The sequence below is a fragment of the Neofelis nebulosa genome, chromosome 16 (assembly GCF_028018385.1).
Source record: "Neofelis nebulosa isolate mNeoNeb1 chromosome 16, mNeoNeb1.pri, whole genome shotgun sequence".
In the NCBI taxonomy this organism is placed as follows: Eukaryota; Metazoa; Chordata; class Mammalia; order Carnivora; family Felidae; genus Neofelis; species Neofelis nebulosa.
Window position 1 is genome coordinate 58,049,015 of NC_080797.1, and position 21,631 is coordinate 58,070,645.

At 43.6% G+C, this 21,631-nt stretch overlaps 1 protein-coding gene across 1 annotated transcript in view; it reads left to right on the forward strand.

The window, feature by feature from the left end:
* ASIC2 (acid sensing ion channel subunit 2) overlaps window positions 1-21,631 on the forward strand; it is a 269,391-nt gene that overhangs the window by 86,210 nt on the left and 161,550 nt on the right. The gene's annotated exons all lie outside the window — the stretch shown is intronic.

The following is a 21,631-nucleotide window of genomic DNA, read 5'->3' on the forward strand; positions in this document are numbered from 1 at the left end:
TGTTGAGGATTTTTGCATCCATTTTCATCAGGGAAATTGGTCTATAGTTCTCCTTTTTAGTGGGGTCTCTGTCTGGTTTTGGAATTAAGGGGATGCTGGCTTCATAGAAAGAGTTTGGAAGTTTTCCTTCGATTTCTATTTTTTGGAACAGCTTCAAGAGAATAGGTGTTAACTCTTCCTTAAATGTTTGGTAAAATTCCCTGGAAAGCCATCTGACCCTGGACTCTTGTTTTTTGGGGGGGAGATTTTTGATTACTAATTCGATTTCTTTACTGGTTATGGGTATGTTCAAATTTTTCTATTTCTTCCTGTTTCAGTTTTGGTAGTGTATATGTTTCTAGGAATTTGTCCATTTTTTCCAGATTGCCAATTTTATTGGCATATAATTGCTCATAATATTCTCTTATTATTGTTATTTCTGCTGTGTTGATTGAGATGTTTCCTCTTTCATTCTTGATTTTATTCATTTGGGTCCTTTCCTTTTTCTTTTTGATCAAACTGGCTAGTGGTTTATCAATTTTGTTAATTCTTTCAAAGAACCAGTTTCTGGTTTCATTGATCTGTTCTACTGTTTATTTTGTTTTGTTTTGTTTTTTGTTTTTTTGGTTTCGATAGCATTAATTTATGCTCTAATCTTTACTATTTCCTGTCTTCTGCTGGTTTTGGGTTTTATTTGCTGGTTTTTTTCAGATCTTTAAGGTGTAAGGGTAGGTTGTGTATCTGAGATCTTTCCTCCTTTTTTTTTTTTAAATTTTTTTTTCAACGTTTTTTTTATTTATTTTTGGGACAGAGAGAGACAGAGCATGAACGGGGGAGGGGCAGAGAGAGAGGGAGACACAGAATCGGAAACAGGCTCCAGGCTCCGAGCCATCAGCCCAGAGCCTGACGCGGGGCTCGAACTCACAGACCGTGAGATCGTGACCTGGCTGAAGTCGGACGCTTAACCGACTGCGCCACCCAGGCGCCCCTCTTTCCTCCTTCTTTAGGAAGGCCTGGATTGCTATATACTTTCCTCTCATGACTGCCTTTCCTGCATCCCAGAGGTTTTAGGTAGTGGTGGTATCATTTTCATTGGCTTCCATGAGCTTTTTAATTTCCTCTTTAACTTCTTGGTTAGGCCATTCATTCTTTAGTAGGATGTTCTTTACTCTCCAAGTATTTGTTACCTTTCCAAAATTTTTCTTGTGGTTGATTTCGAGTTTCATAGTGTTGTGAAAATATGCACAGTATTATCTCGATCTTTTTGTACTTGTTGAGGACTGATTTGTGTCTCAGTATGTGGTCTATTCTGGAGAATGTTCCATGTGCACTGGAGAAGAATGTATATTCTGCTGCTTTAGGATGAAATGTTCTGAATATATGTATTAAGTCTATCTGGTCAGTATGTCATTCAAAGCCATTGTTTCCTTATTGATTTTTTGATTAGATAATCTGCCCATTGCTGTGAGTGGGGTGTTGAAGTCCCCTGTGATTATAGTATTACTATCAATGAGTTTATTTATGTTTGTGATTAATTGATTTATATATTTGGGTGCTCCCACATTTGTTTACAATTGTTAGGTCGTCTTGGTGGATAGACCCTTTCATTATGATATAATGCCCTTCTGCATCTCTTGATACAGTCTTTATTTTAAAGTCTAGATTGTCTGATATAAGTATGGCTACTCCGGCTTTCTTTTGTTGACCATTAGCATGATAGATGGTTCTCCATCCCCTTATTTTCAATCTGAAGGTGTCTTTAGGTCTAAAGTGGGTCTCTTGTAAACAACATATACAGGGATCTTGTTTTCTTATCCATTCTGTTATCCTATGTCTTTTGATTGGGACATTTAGCCCACTGACATTTACAGTGAGTACAGAAAGATATGAATTTATGGCCATTATGTTGCTTGTAGAGTTGGAGTTTCTGGTGGTGTTCTCTGGTCCTTTCTAGTCTTTCTTGCTTTTGGTCTTTATTTATTTGTTTGTTTGTTTTTTATCATCTTTTCTCCCCTCAGAGAATCCCCCATAGAATTTCTTGCAGGACTGGTTTAGTGGTCACAAACTCCTTTAATTTTTGTTTGTCTGGGAAACTTTTTCTCTCTCCTTCTATTTTGAATGACAGCCTTGCTGTATAAAGAATTCTTGGCTGCAAATTTTTCTGATTCAGCACACCTAAAATATCCTGCCACTCCTTTCTGGCCTGCCAAGTTTCTGTGGATAGGTCTGCTGCAAACCTGATCTGTCTTCCCTTATAGGTTAGGGACTTTTTTCCCTTGCTGCTTTCGTGATTCTCTCCTTGCCTGAGTATTTTGTGAATTTGACTATGATCCATTTTTGTTAAATCTAACGGGGTCTTCTGTGCTTCCTGGATTTTGAGGTCTGTGTCTTTCCCCAGGTTAGGAAAGTTTTCCACTATGATTTGCTCACATAACCCTTCTACCCCTATTTCTCTCGCTCTTCCTCTTCTGGGACCCCTATGATTCTGATGTTGTTCCTTTTTAAGGAGTCACTGATTTCTCTAATTCTTAAATCATGCTCTTTTGCCTTAATCTCCCTATTTTTTTCTGTTTCATTATTCTTCATAAGTTTGTCCTCTATATCACTAATTCTCTGTTCTGCCTTATTCACCCTTGCCACTGTGACATCCATTCAAGATTGCAGCTCAGTTATAGCATTTTGTATTTCATCCTGACTAGCTTTTACTTCTTTTATCTTTGCAGAAAGGGATTCTAATCTATTTTCAACTCAATTCTTATTATCGTGATTCTAAATTCTGGTTCAGACATCTTGCTTGTATCTGTGTTGGTTAAATCTCTGGCTGTCTTTTCTTCCTGCTCTTTCTTTTGGGGTGAATTCCTTCATTTCATCATTTTGAAGGGAGAAAAGGAATTAATGAGGTAAAAGAATTAAAATTTAAAATAATTAAAATTTAAAAATACTAAAATTAAAAAATTAAACACACACACACACAAAATAGAAAAAATGATGATAGATCCTAGGTGTGTTTTGGTCTGGGTGTTGAAAGGGGCTCGATAGATTAGAGAAAAAAAGGGGAAAGAAAAAAAAAAGAAATCTTTTGAAAATTTGAGAAAAATGAACAACTGAAGTAGACTAAAATGAAATGATGGAAGTAAAATAGAATTTGAAAAAATTTACACAAAAGTAAAAAATATAGTAGAAAAAGTTAAATTAAAATATCTTTAATAAAATTGAAAATAAAAGGGGCGCCTGGGTGGCGCAGTCGGTTAAGCGTCCGACTTCAGCCAGGTCACGATCTCGCGGTCCGTGAGTTCGAGCCCCGCGTCAGGCTCTGGGCTGATGGCTCGGAGCCTGGAGCCTGTTTCCGATTCTGTGTCTCCCTCTCTCTGCCCCTCCCCCGTTCATGCTCTGTCTCTCTCTGTCCCAAAAATAAATAAAAAACGTTGAAAAAAAAAATTATTAAAAAAAAAAGAAAATAAAAATGAATGTTTGTTCTCTTTCTGTATTCAAGAAAAAGAAACGAAACGAAAAAGAGAAAAAAGAAAAAAAAGAAAGCAAATTGAATAGATGGACAGGTGAACAGAGTGAAATACGTATGAAATTACTTCGTTTTTCCCTAGAAGTCAGACTATGAAGCGCTTTATAGTCTGTAAACTAAGCAGGTGGAGAGACTTGTGTTCTAAAGAGCAAAGTTGGCCCAGTTGGGCGGGGCTCAGTGTAACGGCTCCGTTGTCCACTAGATGGCGCTGCTACCTTACTGGGGTGGAGTGTTGTGGCGCTCGTAGTTGCGTATGTGCATGCGCAGAAGCGGTGAAAATGGCGTCAAGCAGCTACCCAGTCTCTAATATCAGAACTCTGCTCTCCCCGATCAGCAGTCACGCATGGTCCTTTGTCTTTGGCGTCCACTCCCCGCTTTTATACGGTCTGTGACCAAGCCCCAGGCAGCACCTCCCTCCTGAGTTTTGTTCAGATGCAGCTGTTTTTCCCGACCCCTTACTTCTGAGGGACTGCGGCTTTGACCCCTTCCGCCCCTCTGCGGAGGGTCTCACTGAGCACTGGCTGGGTGCTGGCTGCACCCAGGAACGTTCGCGGGACCCTGCTGCTGCCAGTGCCCAGAGACCGTGGCCAGGTGCCAGCCTGCCCCAGAAAAAGTTTGCGAGAAGGTGTAGCAGCAGCACCTCAGGGATTATGGCAAATCACGAAGTGCATCTGGCACCAGGCTTCACCCTTAACGACCTTGTTCCAGCACCAGAGAATGTGGTACCCTCCCAGGTCCACTGGGGCCTTGCCTTTGGAGGACCCACACAGCCTCTACCAGGTGTCCTCCCAGCAGGGGAACCGCCTCTTCCCGTGTGGCCTGAAGACCCTGGACTCCGCTCTGCTCCCGGGGATTCCCCCTTCCCACCAGAGCACCGCCAGGTATCAGCTGCGGAGTTTCAGATTCTGTGCTCCCCCTGTTTATGGTCTTAATGGAATTTAAACCCTCTCCTTTCTCTTTTCTCCTTTCCCCCTTTTTATTTCAGTCCGAGTCTGTTTCTACTTTTCCACTTTCTCTCCAGCTGCTTTGGGGGGGGGGTGCTTTTCCCATATTCTCCCTTCCCCGTCTCCATCCTCTCCGCACGCAAAAGTGGCTCCCTGTCCTCTGCGGCTCCTCTCTCCCTCAGTTCACCTCTCCACGCCACGTACCTGCTGATTTCTGTGGTTCAGGTTGTGCAGGTTGTTGTGTTAATCCTCAGATCAGTTTTCTAGGTGTGCCGGATGGCTTAGTGTTGGTCTGTATTTCATGGACACAAGACACACAAAAAACTTCCATGCTGTTCCGCCATCTTGGCTCCTCCTCTGATGTCTTGGCTTTCAATCCAGTGAGCTCTTCACCACCACCCACTGGAATGACTGTTTGGGATATGCAAAATAATAATAATAATAATAATAATGTTGATGCTTCCTGGGAGTGAACCAGCCTGCTAGCTCTCTGGCAATACTTATCCCTAATAACTTATGCATGGTCAGTTTGAAAGTAGCTTCTCCAATCCGGGGTGTCTGGGTAACCTGGAACTTCACCCCGGCTCCAGTTTACTTGCATCCCTTCACATCCTCACCTCCCTCAGTCAGAGAGACTAGAACCTATGGAAGATATTCTACCTTGATTGGGACACAGAGCTGAAGGGTTGTCGAGGGGTAGAAAGGGGAAACAACCCCACCTAAAGATCGACTAACCGACATACTCCACTGAGAAATCCCTGCCCGGGACAGCTTTGGATGCCTGACAGACATGGGTTCAAATCCCAAGACCTCCGTTAGGCAAAAAAACTCACCCTCTGGTTCTTAACTTCCTCCCCAGCAAAATAGAAACACTACTCTCTCATTGGATTGTATGAAGATTAAAAAGATTCGTGAATATGGAGCTGCTAGCATGGGGACTGGCACATAGTAGGCACTCAACAGTGGTATTGTCCCCTCTCCCCTCCTTCCCCCGATTCCAGAACAAATCATGCTGGCTCCTTCAACCTCCTTATGGGTCATGAGGATTTATGAGGCAATACCAAGCAAACATTTCTGTTTCCTAGGAAGTACAAGGCTGCTGTTTTGAGAGAGAGAGAGAGAGAGAGGGAAAAAAAGATTTAAAATTTAGCTGTCTTCCTGTCATCTGGGTTTGAGCCTCCAGGAGGCCTCCTGTGGCCGTCCTGCGTTTTATGACCTTGGCGGGTTTCATTACAGGCCCTGATTCTTGGAAACTCATCTACCATCCTGACCCTGAGAGCATTTGATTTGAAACATCAATCACGGTTTAGTGTCGAGCTCCCTGTTTACATGTAAGTGCAGACACTCTTGTTGCCAAATCTGGACTGTGATCTCAGAATGGGCTTTCACGGGTCCATGTGCCCTGGGAAAGAACATACAGTCAGCCCAGTCTAATTGTCTCCTGCTGCCGTCACCTTGGTAATACTATGCCAAGAAGCAGCACCGCCTGCATGGTCTCAGCCCTGTACCACCCTGGGAACTCTGGCTGGAAGACATAATGTCAATATCACCAGGCCAGCATGGAGGCATCAAAACCCAGCCAGGACTGAAGGGCCGGTCCCCAGAAGGAGACCGGTCATACAAACTGCCAGATCCAAGGGACTTCTGCAAACTCTAATCAAGATTCCTAAAATATGGGCTTCTCGGGTTGTTATGGGTATTATACCTACAACCAAAAACATATGTGTTCAGTAGTCAAATGTGTTTCAAAGTGCTAAATTATGATGTGTCAAACACTTCTCTTTCCTGTAGTACTTATCAGAATCTTTAATAAGCATATGTGCCTGTGAATCTCCAAGAGAGGAATATAAAATATAGGGCTTTGTCAACTTTTTCAAATTGCACACCTTTTTTTTTTTTAATCTCCAAAAAGAGCATCCGATGGGACCAGGGTTCCCCAGAACATATTTTGGGAATTGCTGATCCCTGATCCATGCTGGCAGCATTTCCAATGGGCACAGGGCATGAGCTTGTGGGTTGTGCTATTCTCAGTGTCAGAGGATATGAGGGATACTCAAGGGACCAGTCACAGGGATGAGGGTTTGGCTGAGCATCTGGTTTGCAGATGCTCTATTCCCAGCAAGGGATCAAGCTGATAACCTCTGAGGATGGAGAGGAAACTGCAAACTCCATGGGGGAAAGATTAGAGAGAGAGTCTACTGAATGGCAATTGGTAGGGGCAGAAGGCTCTGAATCAGTAAGGATACCTTTTGGTTGCAAGTGGGAAAACCTCATTCAATTATGCTTCAGTAAACTAGAGGGCTTATTGGGTCTCAGAACTGACCAGACCATCCAGGTAGACCAATGAGCCTTCAGACCTGGCTCAACCCAGGGATCAAATGCTATCACCCAGGTAAGGTTTATCTCTCTCCATGTTGACTCTGCTTCCTCCGTGTTGGCTTCAATCTTGGCCAGACTGTGCCTTTATGATGGCCACTGGAAGTTCCCAATTCTGCTCCTTCTAGCTTCGGCTCTAATGGAAATGAAAACCCACTCCACCAACAGCACACACGTGCGCGCGCGCACACACACACACACACGAATTGAGATTCCTTGGCTAATGCTGGCTTGATCGGGATCACATGCTCATCTCTGAACCACCTGGGCCACAGGATCAGATGTACCAGTTCCCTTAGTGTTAGCCATAGTCACCACCCTTGGAGCCTAGGTAGAGTCTGCTTTATCAGAAGCACATGGGCTGGGTGGCAGAGGTGATTCCCAAGAGGGAAACTGGGGACTAGTTACCAGGAAGGTGAATGGATATTGGGCAGTAGACGCCAGGAATGTCCACAACAAATTGTCTTTCTGGTTGACCCCCAGGGGTGATAGTAGCTGACCTTCCTTCCCATACTGTCCAGATGGCATGATGGGCTCCTCGCACTCTGCCAGGTTGGCCTCTCATTGACTTAGTGGCTGAACGAGGACTGAGCTTGCTTATAGCAAGTGGCCAGACCTGGACAAGGGAGGCACAGGTAGGGACTGACCAGAAAAGCAACAGGCTAAGTTCTTCTGGAAGACTTTGATGTTTCACAGGATAAAAGACCAAATAATATCTAGACTTAGGAGAACATGACTTAGTGCAGGGTCCCTGTCAAAGCCCAATTCTCAGAGGCCAGGCAACCCAAGGCTTTCCCTATTCCCCTCCAGGTCTGATGAATAGAAAACAGAAGCAAGGATTGAAAGCCGGATGCCAACCAAATATCAACTTGATTCAAGGCCAGGTTCATGCTTACTAACTCCCAAAATGCAGGGCCTTCTGGCTTCAGCCAGATTGGAGAACATTGCTTATCTGAGGCTAAAACAAGGGTCTAATAACACTCATGCCTTACTCAGACCTTGGAACCTCCTGGAGCAACGGAGCAGACCATGAAAACCCTACCCAGCCAGACACTGGCCTGCTCCACATAGCCAGAGAGAGTGACAAGCCAGTCACAGCCTGGATCCCACTCTAGGGCTCTCAGCCTGTGTGAGCCAAAAACAGAGGAGTGAGTCCCCCCTTCTGTCCTATGGCGCAGGGGAGGCCCCGGGACAAAAACAAAGGCGAAGCCTGTCACCCGCCCGTGAAGTACATCACTACCCCTCATAGTTCCCATCCCCATGTGGTCTCCTGCTGCCTGAATTCTGCCGGGTTTCCTCTTCCTCCGCACTGGCCTGGCCACCTCCGCCGGGAGCATCAGGGCAGAGCTGCTCCTCTAAGCCCTCTGGCTTTTGCTTTCCCCCGCCAGCTGTCTCGCCCAGTTCTTTGGCTTCTCTTGTTCTCCGGTTCAGCGCCTGGGAAGGTTCCGAGCTCATCTGAGCCGGCACCGCGAGCCGCTCATTGTCGTGGGATCTAAGGGCTATTCTTTGCTTTTTTTCTCTCCCTGACTTTTCAAGCGCTGCTTCTCCTGGAAAGACCTGAGGGAACACACCCCCAGGGCAAGAATTAAGCTAAATAAAACTGGAAGGAGAAATTTAGATAACTGCATTATTTAAGTAGATAATGAAACCCACAATCATTATCTTAAACTCACATTTTCTTTCCATGGAAACGCGTATCTAATTTTTTCCCCCGATATTCTTTTTTAATACAGTTTTTCTAATTCTAGTCAATGGAGGAACAGGACTCTGGGTGCATAGCTCACTTTACACTTTGTGCCTGGCCCAGCTCGAGCCCGGCTTTCCCCTCCCCCTCCTCCCCCCCAGAGGGCCCCCAGCGGGGGGCACTGACCTGCTGGCCACACCCTTGCCACCCAGATCGGGAAAGCAATTTCTCGAAAATTGTCGTTCATTCATTTATTCAACTAACGGACATTTAACAGACACCTACAATGGGCCAGCACTGCTTTAGGTACAGAGGACGTGATAATTAAACATAACAGACCAAATCCATGCTCTCACTGCCTGGAGGAGACAGAAAATAAACAAGATAAATAAGTAAAGGAGATAGTATAGTGATTAATAAGTTCTAAGAATTAAAACTAAGTCTGGGAACAGGAATATGTGTTGGCAGGAGAAATTTTAAGATGGCCAGAGAAGGCCTCCCTGAGAGGCTGATGTTTAAGAAAGACCTGGAGGAAGTAAGAAACTAGCCTTATGGATCTAGGGAAGGAGTACTCCAGGCAAAGGGAGCAACCAGTGCAAAGGCCCTGAGGGGGAAGTTTGCCTGGGGTATCCAAAGAACAGTGGAAGTGAGCTTAGGGGCCTGATCATGTAAGGGCCTGATAATCATGGTAAGGACTTTGGCATTTGCTCTAAGCGTGGTGGGGAGACACTGAACGGTCCTGAGCGGAGGAGTCACGTAATTTCAGAGATTCCCTGTGACTGATGTGCTGGGAATAAACTGAAGGAGGCAAGGGTAAAAGCAAACAGGAAGAGGCCCCTTACCTGAAGTTGCAATAAACCAAATGAGAAAGATAAAGGCTTAGACCACAGTGGTGGATGGGGACAAGGAGTCAGATTCTGTATCTGTTCTGAATGTAGAGGGACAGAACCACGGTGACAGCAGACCTGTGGGGTAAGAGGAGTAAAAGGAGTCAGGGGTGGCATTGGGGCTGTGGGTCTGAGCAGTGGAAAGATGGAGTTTTCCATTCCCCAGTTGGGAAAGGACCATCAGGAGCTCACTTCTGGAAAAGCTTGGGCATCTGAGTGAGATATGTAAGTGGGCAGCTCAGAACATGAGTCTGGAGGTTAGGGGCGTGGACTGGGCCAGATTGATTTGAGAGTCCTCAGCATATAGATAGCTTTTAAATCTCTGAGACTGGACGAGATTCCCTTGAGACTGAGAGCTGAGTCAAAAAAAAAAACAAAACCCATAAATTGTTTGCCTCTATGCCCAGCGTTGCTATAGCTGCTTGACCTACAGAGATGAGACTCGTCTTTGGCCCAAGAGAGATGTAAAAGCAATGTCAATGGAAGGCAATCACTGCCAGTTGTAATCAAGGGTTATGGCTCTTGGGTTGACCCTCCGTGGGGTGGGGATGTCAGGGAAGGCCTTCCAAAAGGGAGGGCTCCTCAGCTCCCTCGAAAGGTACAAGGAGTTATCCCAGCAGAGACGCAGGTGCCAAGCAGAAAGTCGGCACAGAGCCCCGGGGCTAGAGCTAGAAGTGCCTGTGGAAGGGGGGTGGGTGGCGGGGAGGCATGGAGGTGGAAGGCAGGTGTCAGATGCGATGCTGGGGAGTATGGGCTTCGTCCTGAGGTGGACACGGAAGGACCAGTGGAAGACTATGCTCATGAGAATGTCATTGCCAGGTTCACTTTATTAAAAATTAAAACATATGACATTAAAATTAAACATATTAAAAATTAAACGTATGACATGTATCCAGGTTGGTGACGGTGGTCAGTGATGCAATTCTTTACAAGGGAGAGGAGTGCTGACTTCCGAGCCTGCTCCTTTGGTCATAGCACAATAAGTGGCCTGAAGCTTGAGGACTGCTTTTTTGGGGGCAGGACCATGTTCAAGCTCAAGGGAATGGGGTGGGAGCTCCCAATGTATCAATGCTACTACATCACTTTATGTACATCATCCCAAACCACGCAGGAGAGAGTATGAATATCTGTTTTCTAGAGAGTTTGTGTACGAAGTCCAAAGTCACTCAGCACAAATATGGGGAGCCAGGATTTGAAACCCAGTCTGTGTGTGCCTCCCCCGATGTAGCACTTCCGAGTGAACATTCCCCACCTGCCAAGAGCACACAATTTGCAGGGCATCTGATGATTAAACAGCTTGGCTAAGTGGTTCTCACACCTCATCCACAGTTGTCCTTTCCTTGACATACTGTGGATAGAATTTAAATATTGTCTTTCAAATCAATGCTCATTTTATTAGCAGGAAGCATTTAGAATGAGCCATTACACCATCACAGGGGCTTTTATTATTGGTCCTTAATAAATGTTTGATGCTCAAAACGGTTATGAGCCCACAGTACAGGGAAGGTCCCACCCTGCTCCCTCCTCTGCTCTCTCTGCCATAAAATTAACTGAGGTATTCGTTAACAGACTTATCATTTATCTTACTTTTAACTGGCATGATGCCGGAAAAATAAAACAAGCATATCGGAGGAACTACCGAAGGCTTTTTAATGATAGCAAAGTTAAATGGAAAGAGCAGTCCTTCCCACTGGCTTTTTATCATGAGTCAGGTCTCCAAGAAAGACAGTTAATGACATGGCCAAGGCCTGGGACCTGCATTGCAGACTCATCCGTTTGCTTTCTAGAAGTGGGATAGTGCATCGTTCTCCAGCCGGGGTGGTGATATTTAAAGAGACCTTTATTTTCCCATTTCGGTTGTGCCCGAAACGGCTTGGTGTAGATGTTTGTTTGCTGGCTTCAGCCATGCAGAGGATGGGTCCTTTGTCCCCCAGTTGGAGAGCTTCCAAAGAGGACACAGGAGATTCATCCAGGCTGGGGAGGGCTATGTAGGCTGGAGGTGGCCGCAAGAGGTAACAATATACCAAGCAGTATTATGGTCAGGCTGCCATGTGTCAGGTGACAGGACAGAGTGAAGAAGTGAAGCCATTATAACAAGGGACCAAGAGTCTGCAGGGTATGGGGAGGTAGAACCCCAGACCTGGGTAACATAAAAATAACAACAGCTAACGTGTTACTGAATGTTCACTATGCACTGGGCATAGGACTAGTTTCTGTGTGTCAACTCATCATACACCACCTCTATGAGGTTAGTTCTAATTCATTTCTGGTTTACAGATGAGGAAACCTAGTACCAAGAGGTTAAGCAATTGTCCCAGGGTCAGGGCTCCCTGGTAACATGTGTGGCATTCATAGCAAGAGTACCAATGGGGGCCCATAGACCGTATGTCTAAATATTTGCAAGTTGTGAACCCAGGTAACAAATTAAAAAATGAGATACGTCCTCTCATCCTACTTGACAAATATACCTGTATAATGACTGGAAAGCCCAGTTTGAATTCAGAATTCTCACACTCCTTGGAGCCCCAGACAAGAGCCAGTGGCTTAGGGAGAGCAGTCCCTGACCCACAGATTACCCCCATTTTCTTCCTACCCCCCAGCCCGGTCTTAAGCTGCAAGGGACCTTTCCTACATGCATGCGGATGCCTCAGCCCCCACATCCAAGCTCCAGACATTCCACTGCAAACAGCCACCATGTGGATCCACAAGTGAGGACTTCTGGATCCTGGAAGCTGACTTGGAGTTATTCAGCCAGAGTTCCATGGTTCCAGGACCCCAGAGTGTGGTCTAGAATGAGAAACCTGCACTCCAGGTGGGTGTGTCCTCCTGGTCCCTGGAGGGAAGGACAGCGATGGAAGAGGGCCAGAGAAGCATCTTCTAAAGCAGGGGGCCCAGGGCACGCCCAGTGGCAGAGCTTATGTTTGAACCCAGGCTGTCTGGCTGGCTCCAGAGTCTGGATGCTGAACCCCTAGACAATTCTCTCTCAACTACAAAACATAAAGTCTAAATGGTGGCTATAACTTCCCAGAATCCCACAGCATGAGAGCAGGGAGGGAGTAAAATGCTTTAAGTTAATTACATTAAAGGTAGTTACAGTTAGCTGAACCCTGCCCACTGTCACTTTGACTCTCCACCCATTTTATAAAGAATCTGAGGCTTGGGAAGGTTAAGGGACTTTCTCAAGAAGGCAGACGGACCCCAGACGAAAACCCAGGCCATCTCCTGCTCCACGCTACCCCTCCCCTACCCCACCTGCCAGCTTTTTAGCGAGGACCTGGGTGAGTGTCCCTGCAGGGGACAGCTCCCACCACACGATTTACACTGTGTGTTCTAATGCTGAGGCAGAGATTCCTACTCCCATCTGTGTCATGCCTCCGGGAGCCCTGGGTGGCTTCATTGCGTTCCAATTAGCCTTCTGAATCATATTTGTTGTCTTAAAATATTTATATCCAACCACTTCCCACCTGCTAGAATAGAGTTTTGTCTTCTTCCACAGTGCGTCGCCGGCTCAAGCCCAAAGGAGTACTCTTGTCACTTGAGTTGATCATGACATCAAGCACCTCCACCAAGCGTGACAGTGTTCCCTAATCAGATGTAAGCGGATGACTGGCGCCACCACCCAGGGCACGCAGACCCTTGCACTTGGAGCTCACTGTTTCTGACAATGGCGCATCACTTCCACCAACAGAGGCCATTTGCAATGCTGTTTATATTCTTCAGCTGGCTCCCCATTCCTGCCCAGGGCTTGGTGGGGGTTCCAGCAGACAGCTGCAGGGTTGGCCCGTGGGCAATCCCATACATTTTTATCCTTCTCAGTGGAGGGAGATGGTTGGAGCATCTTTTGCTGCAGGCAATGTTGACATTCTTCTTCCATAAGTGACCATCATCATCATCATCTCATGTACTTTTAGTTCACAGGCAGGCAGCATAGTAATGTGAGAAAAGCCGGATTTATACGTAAGATCCACCTCTTAATAGCCACGTGATCTCCATTCCATTATCTGACCTCTCCAAGTACCAGTTTCCCAATTTGTCAAATGGGGATGATGAAGGAATCATGGTTAAGGATGAAATGAACTGTTGAACTTGCTCACAGCTTTCATGGAACATATATTCTGTGCCCCATGGTTTCCCTAATCCTTTTGATATTTGTAAAGTGCCCAGCAGCAGAGCATCTGGCACACGGTAGGCATGCAATTCATGAGGTAAGGCAGGGCGTGTCACATTTTTACAGAGGAGGAAACTGAGGCTTATAGGAATTCGGTAACCGTCCAAACTAAGCCAACAGGTAAACTGGTACCAGGACCCACAGCTAGGAGGAGTAGCCACTTTCAGAAGCATCTCCATTCATCCTTAGACAAAACAGACCCCCCTGCCCAAGGAAAGCAGCATGGCTGTAAAGGCGTGGGGGTCAACGACACCTGAACCATGCCTTCTCTCCTTGGAACCTTGAAATTGGAGAGCTGAGAATCCCAGCCAGGGTGCTTCACCCCCAAAGCCCAAAATGGTATCAGGGCGGCCTCCACCTCTCCAACACAATGCTTCACCTCCTGGATTGTAATTTGTATTTGAGTGCCAAGTCCAATAACATTTTGGCAGGATTCATATCAATAGCCCTCCTTCTGTCCCTCAACCCATCTAGACCATCAATCTCAGAGTCCCCTCACTGTGTCCCAGGAAGGAGAAGAGGTGAGAGCAGCCATCCTTGAGGTGTACTGAGCTGGAGCTATGGAGCTATGACTTTCCTTCCTGGCTGCATGACCTTGGGCAAGTCATGTGACTTTCTGACCCTTGTTTCCCCTTTCCTTACAGTAAAGACGATCATGTGTGTTCTCTAACCCCAATAATATCTTTCAGTTATTGGGTTATGAATCTGTACTCCTGCAGCCTGCAGACTCCCTGAAGACAGGGTTCATTTTGCAATGTAAATAAATTGATGACCAGTAGCCATGTATTATACTGGATTGAATAAAACCTGAAAACCTATAAGATATCAAACCAACCACCACCACAACCATCATTTATAGTTATAGTTATAATGTTAGGAAGTTGTTGGCAAGATGCTTTTCTATCCATACTCTGCCTTGATCCTGACAATGACTCTTTTCTGTATCATTATCCCATTTTACAATAAGAACTCTGAGGTTTTGAAGGGATAGAGGAAATGTCTCCAGGTCATGCAGATTCCAAGTGATGGAGCCACACATGTACCTGTGTCTGTACAAGTCTAAATATGTTCCAAGGCTCCTGGGTAGCTCAGTCAGTTGAGCATCCAACTCTTGATTTTAGCTCAGGTCATGATCCCAGGGTGGTGGGATTGAGCCCTGTATCAAGCTCCATACTGAGCATGGAGCCTATTTAAGATTCTCTCTCTCTCCCTTTATCCCTCTCTGCCACTCATGTTCTCTCTCTCTCAAAAATAAAAATAAAAATAAAAAATAAATACATAATGCTCCATGACTTTTTCTTCCCCACACTGCTGTTGTTTGGGAGTTTTAGCCTATGCAAAGGCTGCTTTGCACCAGCTGCCTGTGCTCAGGAAGGTTGGGGTTGGGGCTGACATCTCACTTTTTAAAATTTTCTTTCCACTTTAATAAATAGTATGTCACAATTCAGGCAAGGCAGCCGAATAATAATTTGTCAAGCCCGACACCCGCCTTAGCTCCCACACTCATCTTCCTACCTCCTGCCTCTCCTTCTCAGTCCGGTCTTCACACATCCTGCTGAGCTCCAGATATTTCTGCCTGGGTGCTGTCATCATTCCCTGAGAAGTGGCAAACATTAACTTTTTGTCTTTCCCCAAAGTTTTCCACTCAGCCTCCTGTGATAGGCTTTACAGCTTGGCCTGCTGGAGAGGGGAAAGCTGATGGCCCTGAGGGCCCCAGAATCTGGACTTCACCACACGTCCCCTCCCCCCACCCCAGGACTTTGTCCCTTTGACCTTGGTCTGGGTTTTATAGAGTATAACAGGTTGGGCTACAGTATTGTAAGTTAGCAGTGGGAGCTTCCAAACTAAGCCACTAATCTCCAGATTCCCCAGATCCTGTGGAAAGTTTTATTACTTCCTGACACTTATCAGGTGTTAACAAAGGATTCTAAGTGAATTAAGTAGAGTTTCCCCTCTTCCAAAGAACAGATAAAACATCTTTGTAACTAGAACATTAACATGTAAATGAATACCATTAATAGACTTTCAAGTGATTAGTTCTACCAAGTAGGTTAAGCATTTCCCTGAAACCCAGGGTGAATTCTTCTATTGCTTAGCAAACTCTTGCCCTGCAGACCACTGTGGTGAGCAATCCTTCTTAAACAAGGACCAGTTCTGGAAAAATAAAAATGTGTATGGGCAGAGGTTTTTTCCATTCAGTCCAAAAATAGCTACAGTGAGTCCCATGGCAGAAATAAAATGTATTATTAAAACAATTTGTCTGCTTTATTGTCTAGGACAATGTCGATTAGAAAATTTGGAACTGCTTTTTAACCTGTAAAAGATTAATATCTGAGCCTTTATGAGAAATAGCATCAGAGAAGAAGATTTCCAATTTTTGTTATTGAAATCGAAGCACACACCGTATCATGGAACTGGATGAAATGTGGATTTGCTATATTATTTTTTGATATATGTATGTATGTATGTATGTATGTATCCACTTGCTCTTGGTCATGGTTGATTCATCACAAGATCTGAATTATGAGACTGACTACTGCGCTAACGAGGCACCTACAAGATCTGAATTAGTAAGCACCTGAAGTCAGGAGGTGAGAAACCTGGGGACAGTCACACCTTCTTGCTCCTAGCCCATCCAACAGATCCCAAGGAATGTAGATGGTCCCCAGGGAATGTCACCATAGTAGCAAAGTGAGCCCACCTTCTCAATCCTATTTACAGCTATTACAGACATCCTTCCTAAGTATGTCTGAACACTTTTTTTGAATCTATGAACTCATATGTAGCTTTTGCCTGCAATATCTCTTTATTAAGGAGAAGGGGAAGGGGAGGCAGAGGGGGTGGAGGGAAAAAAGAGATTTTCTTTCATGATGAAATGAAAAATAGGGTCACTGTAGTGAACTCTGGGATTAATTCCTCAACCCGTAAGCCCCCTCTTCTACTGCATGAATAACAGGGTAGACCTGACTGACAGCTCAAGAAAAGGCATGTGGCACAATTCTGGCCAATGAGATACAGAGAGAAGTTTGCTGGAGGATTCTGGGAGATGTGCTTTCCTGCCTTAAGAGGAACGTTGTGGAGTCTGTTTCTCCTTTCTGTAGGTGAGCCCAAGGAAGTTTGTAGCATTGATCTTGAGTAGCATGGGGAACCAGCCTTGGGAGAAGCCAGCACTGTGAGTGGCTGTGTGAAGAGAGTGTCCTTGTGTGCTGCTCTCCACCTTAGCTCCAGATGGCAGGTGGCTTCTCATCCTCCTCCCCCTTCCTTTTCTCCTTCTTTTAACATTTTGTCACTTTATTGAGATATGATCCTTATGCAGTAATATGCACATATTTAAAATGTTCAATCTAATGAGTTTTGACAAATACATACACCTATAACCCCATCAACACGATCAACAAAATATACATTTTTATCACCTCCCAAAGTTCCCTCGTGTCCACTTGCAATCCTTCCCTCCTTCTAGCTCCATCCCCAGGGAAAAATTGATCTGATTTCTGTCACTATACACTAGTTTGCACTTTCTAGAATCTTACAGAAATGGAATCATACAATGTGTTCTCTCGTGTGATTTTTTTTAAACTAAGCATAATTTCCAGACTTCTCCATATTGTTGCATGTATCAACTAAACACATTTATTAGTTCTGGTAGCTTTTTTTGGAAATCCCTTACAATTGTCTACATAGAAAATTATTTCATCTATGAATAAAGTCAGCTTTGCTTCTTCCTTTCCAATTTATATTCCTTTTATTTATTTTTTCTTATTTTGTGGCACTAGCTAGGATCTCCTTCACGATGCCAAAGGGAAGTGGTAAGAACAGACCTTCGTGCCTTGTTCTTGATCTTAGGGGAAAGCCATCCACTCTTTTATCATTATTATTCAAGACTTCTATATCCTTACTGACTTTCCAGCTACATTCATATTGTCCACACTATTGAGAGAGGTGTTGATGTCCCCAACTATAAATGTGGCTTTGTCTATTTCTTCTTCTAGTCCTATCTTTTTTGCTTCATGTATCTTAAAGCTCTGCTGTTAAATGTACAAATATGTATTGTTATTATGTCCTTCTGATGAACTGACCCCTTTTATCATTAAGAAATGAATCTTTTTGTCCCTGGTTATATTCCTTGTTCTGAAATCTCCTTGTCTGACATTAATAAAGCCACCCCAGTTTTCTTTTGATTAGTGTTAGTATGGTTTACCTTTTCAAATTCTTTCACTTTTATCTTTATGCTTAGTTTTACTAAGCATACTTTATGCTTTATGGGGTTTTTTTTTTTTGGTAGGCATCACAAAATTGAGTTCTGCTTTTTTTTTTTTTTTTTTTTTTTTTTTTTTTCAACGTTTTTTATTTATTTTTGGGACAGAGAGAGACAGAGCATGAACGGGGGAGGGGCAGAGAGAGAGGGAGACACAGAATCGGAAACAGGCTCCAGGCTCTGAGCCATCAGGCCAGAGCCTGACGCGGGGCTCGAACTCACGGACCGCGAGATCGTGACCTGGCTGAAGTCGGATGCTTAACCGACTGCGCCACCCAGGCGCCCCTGAGTTCTGCTTTTTTTAACCCAATCTGACCGTCTCCACCTTTAATTGAGATGGTAAGACCATGTTGATTATAGATGTGGTTGGTTTTAAATCTACCAATTTGATATTTGTCTTTTTTTGCCCCATCTAGTGTTTGTTCCTCTTTCTACTCACCTTGTCTTCTTTTGGATTAATTGATTATTTTTAATGATTCCATTGTGTCTTCTTTGTTAGCTTCCTAGATCTGTCTCTTTGTTTTCTGTTTTTTCGCGGTTGTTCTAAAGCAAGATTTCTAAACTCTGAAACATTTGGGGCTAGATAATTATTGTCAGAGGATGCTGTCCTGAGCATTGTAGGATGTTTAACAGTATCCCTGGCCTTACCCACTAGGTGCCAGTAGCAGCCCTCCCCACATTGTGACAAATATCCCCAGGATGGGCGACCTAGAACCACAGCTAAATCTTTAATTTATCAGTCTAACTTTAAGCAAATGTTAAACCACTTCATATATAGTATGTATATGAATATAGTATTCTACACCTCACCTTAGTGCTATTTTCATCATATATTTTATTCTACATGCACTATAAACCCCACAATACATCACTATTTTTACTTCATCTTTTTTCCTTCCAAATTTTTATTTAAATTCTATTTAGTTAACATATAGTGTGATATTGGTTTCAGGTGCAGAATTTAGTGATTCATCACTTACATATAACACCCAGTGCTCATCATAACAATACCCGTCACCCATTTAGCCCACCCCCCTTGCCACCTCCCTCCAGCAGCCCTCAGTTTATTCTCTATGGTTAAGAGTCTGTTATGGTTTGCTTCCCTCTCTTTGTTTTTTTTTTTTTTTCCCTCCCCATACGTTCATCTGTTTTGTTTCCTAAAATCCATATATGAGCGAAATCATATGGTATTTGTCTTTCTCTGACTGACTTACTTTGCTTAGCATGATATACTCTAGCTCCATCCACGTCATTGCAGATGGCAAGATTTCATTCTTTCTTTTTTTTTTTTCTTTTTTTTTTTAACGTTTATTTTTGAGACAGAGAGAGACAGAGCATGAACGGGGGAGGGGCAGAGAGAGAGGGAGACACAGAATCTGAAACAGGCTCCAGGCTCTGACCTGTCAGCACAGAGCCTGACATGGGGCTTGAACTCACGGACGGTGAGATCGTGACCCGAGCTGAAGTCGGACGCTTAACCGACTGAGCCACCCAGGCGCCCCAAGTTTTCATTCTTTCTGATGGATGAGTAATATTCCATTGTATCTATATACCACATCTTCTTTATCCACTCATCAGTCGATAGACACTTGGGCTCTTTCCATTTCAGTTATTGTTGATAATGCTGTCATAAACATCAGGGTGCATGTATCCTTATTTTTGTATCCTTTGGGTAGATACCTAGTAGTGCAGTTTCTGGGCATAGGATAGTTCTATTTTTAACTTTTTGAGGAACCTCCATACTGTTTTCCAGAGTGACTTCACCAGTTTGCCTTGCCACCAACAGTGCGAGAGGGTTCCCCTTTTTCTGCATCTCAGCCAACATCTGTTGTTTCTTGTGTTGTTAATTTTAGCCATTGTGACAGCTGTGAGGTGGTATCTCATCGTGGTTTAGACTTGTATTTCCCTGATGATGAGTGACGTTGAACATCTTTTCATGTGTCTTTTAGCCATTTGGATGTCTTCTTTGGAAAAATGTCTATGTCTTCTGCCCATTTCTTAACTGGATTGTTTTTTGGGTGTTGTGTTTGATAATTTCTTTATAGATTTTGGATACTAACCCTGTATCAGATATGTCATTTGCAAATATATTTTGCCATTCTGTAGGCTACCTTTTAGTTTTGTTGATTGTTTCCTTTGCTATGCAGGAGACTTTTGTCTTGATGAAGTCCCGATAGTTCATTTTTGCTTTTGTTTCCCTTGCCTCTGCTGACTTGTCTAGTAAGAAGTTGCTATGGCCAAGGGCAATCTGAAAGAAATGGACAAATTCCTAGAAACATGCAAACTACCAAAATTGAAACAGGGAGAAATAGAAAATTTGAACAGACCCATAACCTGCAAAGTAATTGAATCAATAATCAAAAATATCCCCCAAAACAAAAGTCCAGGACCAGATGGCTTCCCAGGGGAATTCTACCAGACATTTAAAGAAAAGTTAATACCTATTCTTCTCAAACTGTTTGAAAAAAATAGAAACAGAATAAAAACTTCCAGACTCATTCAGTGAAGCCAGCATTACTTTGATTCCAAAACTAAAGACCGCACTAAAAAGGAGAATTACAGGCCAATATCCCTGATGAACATGGTTACAAAAATTCTCAACAAGATACTAGCAAATCGAATCCAACAGTATGTTAAAAGAATTATTCACTAGTATCAAGCAGGATTTATTCCCGGGCTGCAGGGGTGCTTTAATATTTGCAAATCAATCAACATGATACACCACATTAATAAAAGAAAGAATAAGAACCATATGGTCCTCTCAACGGATACAGAAAAAGCATCTGACAAAATACAGCGTACATTCTTGACAAAAACCCTCAACACAGTAGGGATAGATGGGCCATACCTCAACATCATATTTTTACTTTCTGAGCATAATCTTTTAAGGAGATGTTTTAAATATGAAAAAATATTTTATATTTACTCACATATTTCTTATATAAATTCAAATTTCCATACACCAGGATTTTAGTTTCTGCTTAAAAGACTTATTCTAACATTTCACGTGGTCGTGTCTGCTGTTGATTAGTTTTGTCATCATTTGATTTTTTTAAATTTGTATTATTGAAGTACTGTTGACCTTCAATATTACATTAGTTCCAGGGGTACAAGGTGGTGGTTCAACAATTCTACACTGTGCAATATTCACCCCAAGTGTAACTACCATCTGTCACCCACACAACATTATCACAATAGTATTGACTAGATCTCCTATGCCGTACTTTTCAGCCCCATCATTTGGATGCTTGAAAATCTTTGGTTCACCTTTGTTTCTGGAACGTATTTTCACTTGATATAGAATCCTAGGCTAGTAGTTACTTTCTTTCAGTATTTTAAAGCTATCACTACATTATCTTCGAACTTGCATTCTTTCTGAGAAGTCTGCTTTTATTTAAAAAAAAATATTTTTTAATGTTTCTTTATTTTTGAGACAGAGGGAGACAGAGCACGAGTGGGGGAGGGGCAGAGAGAGAGGAAGACACAGAATCCAAAACAGGCTCCAGGCTCCGAGCTGTCAGCACAGAGCCTGACGCGGGGCTTGAACCCATGAACCATGAGATCATGACGTGAGCCAAAGTCGGACGCTTAACCGACTGAGCCACCCAGCCGCCCCTGTTTTTATTTTTATCTTTGTTTCTCTCTATTTACTCTTACCGCTATTTTTCAGCAACTCAATTATAACGTGCTTTCATGTAGTTTTTTACATGTTTCTTTTTTTTAATTTTTTTTAAAGTTTATTACTTTATTTTAAGAGAGACAGTACCAGCAGGGGAGAGGCAGAGAAAGAGAGAGAGGGAGAGAGAAAGAGAGAC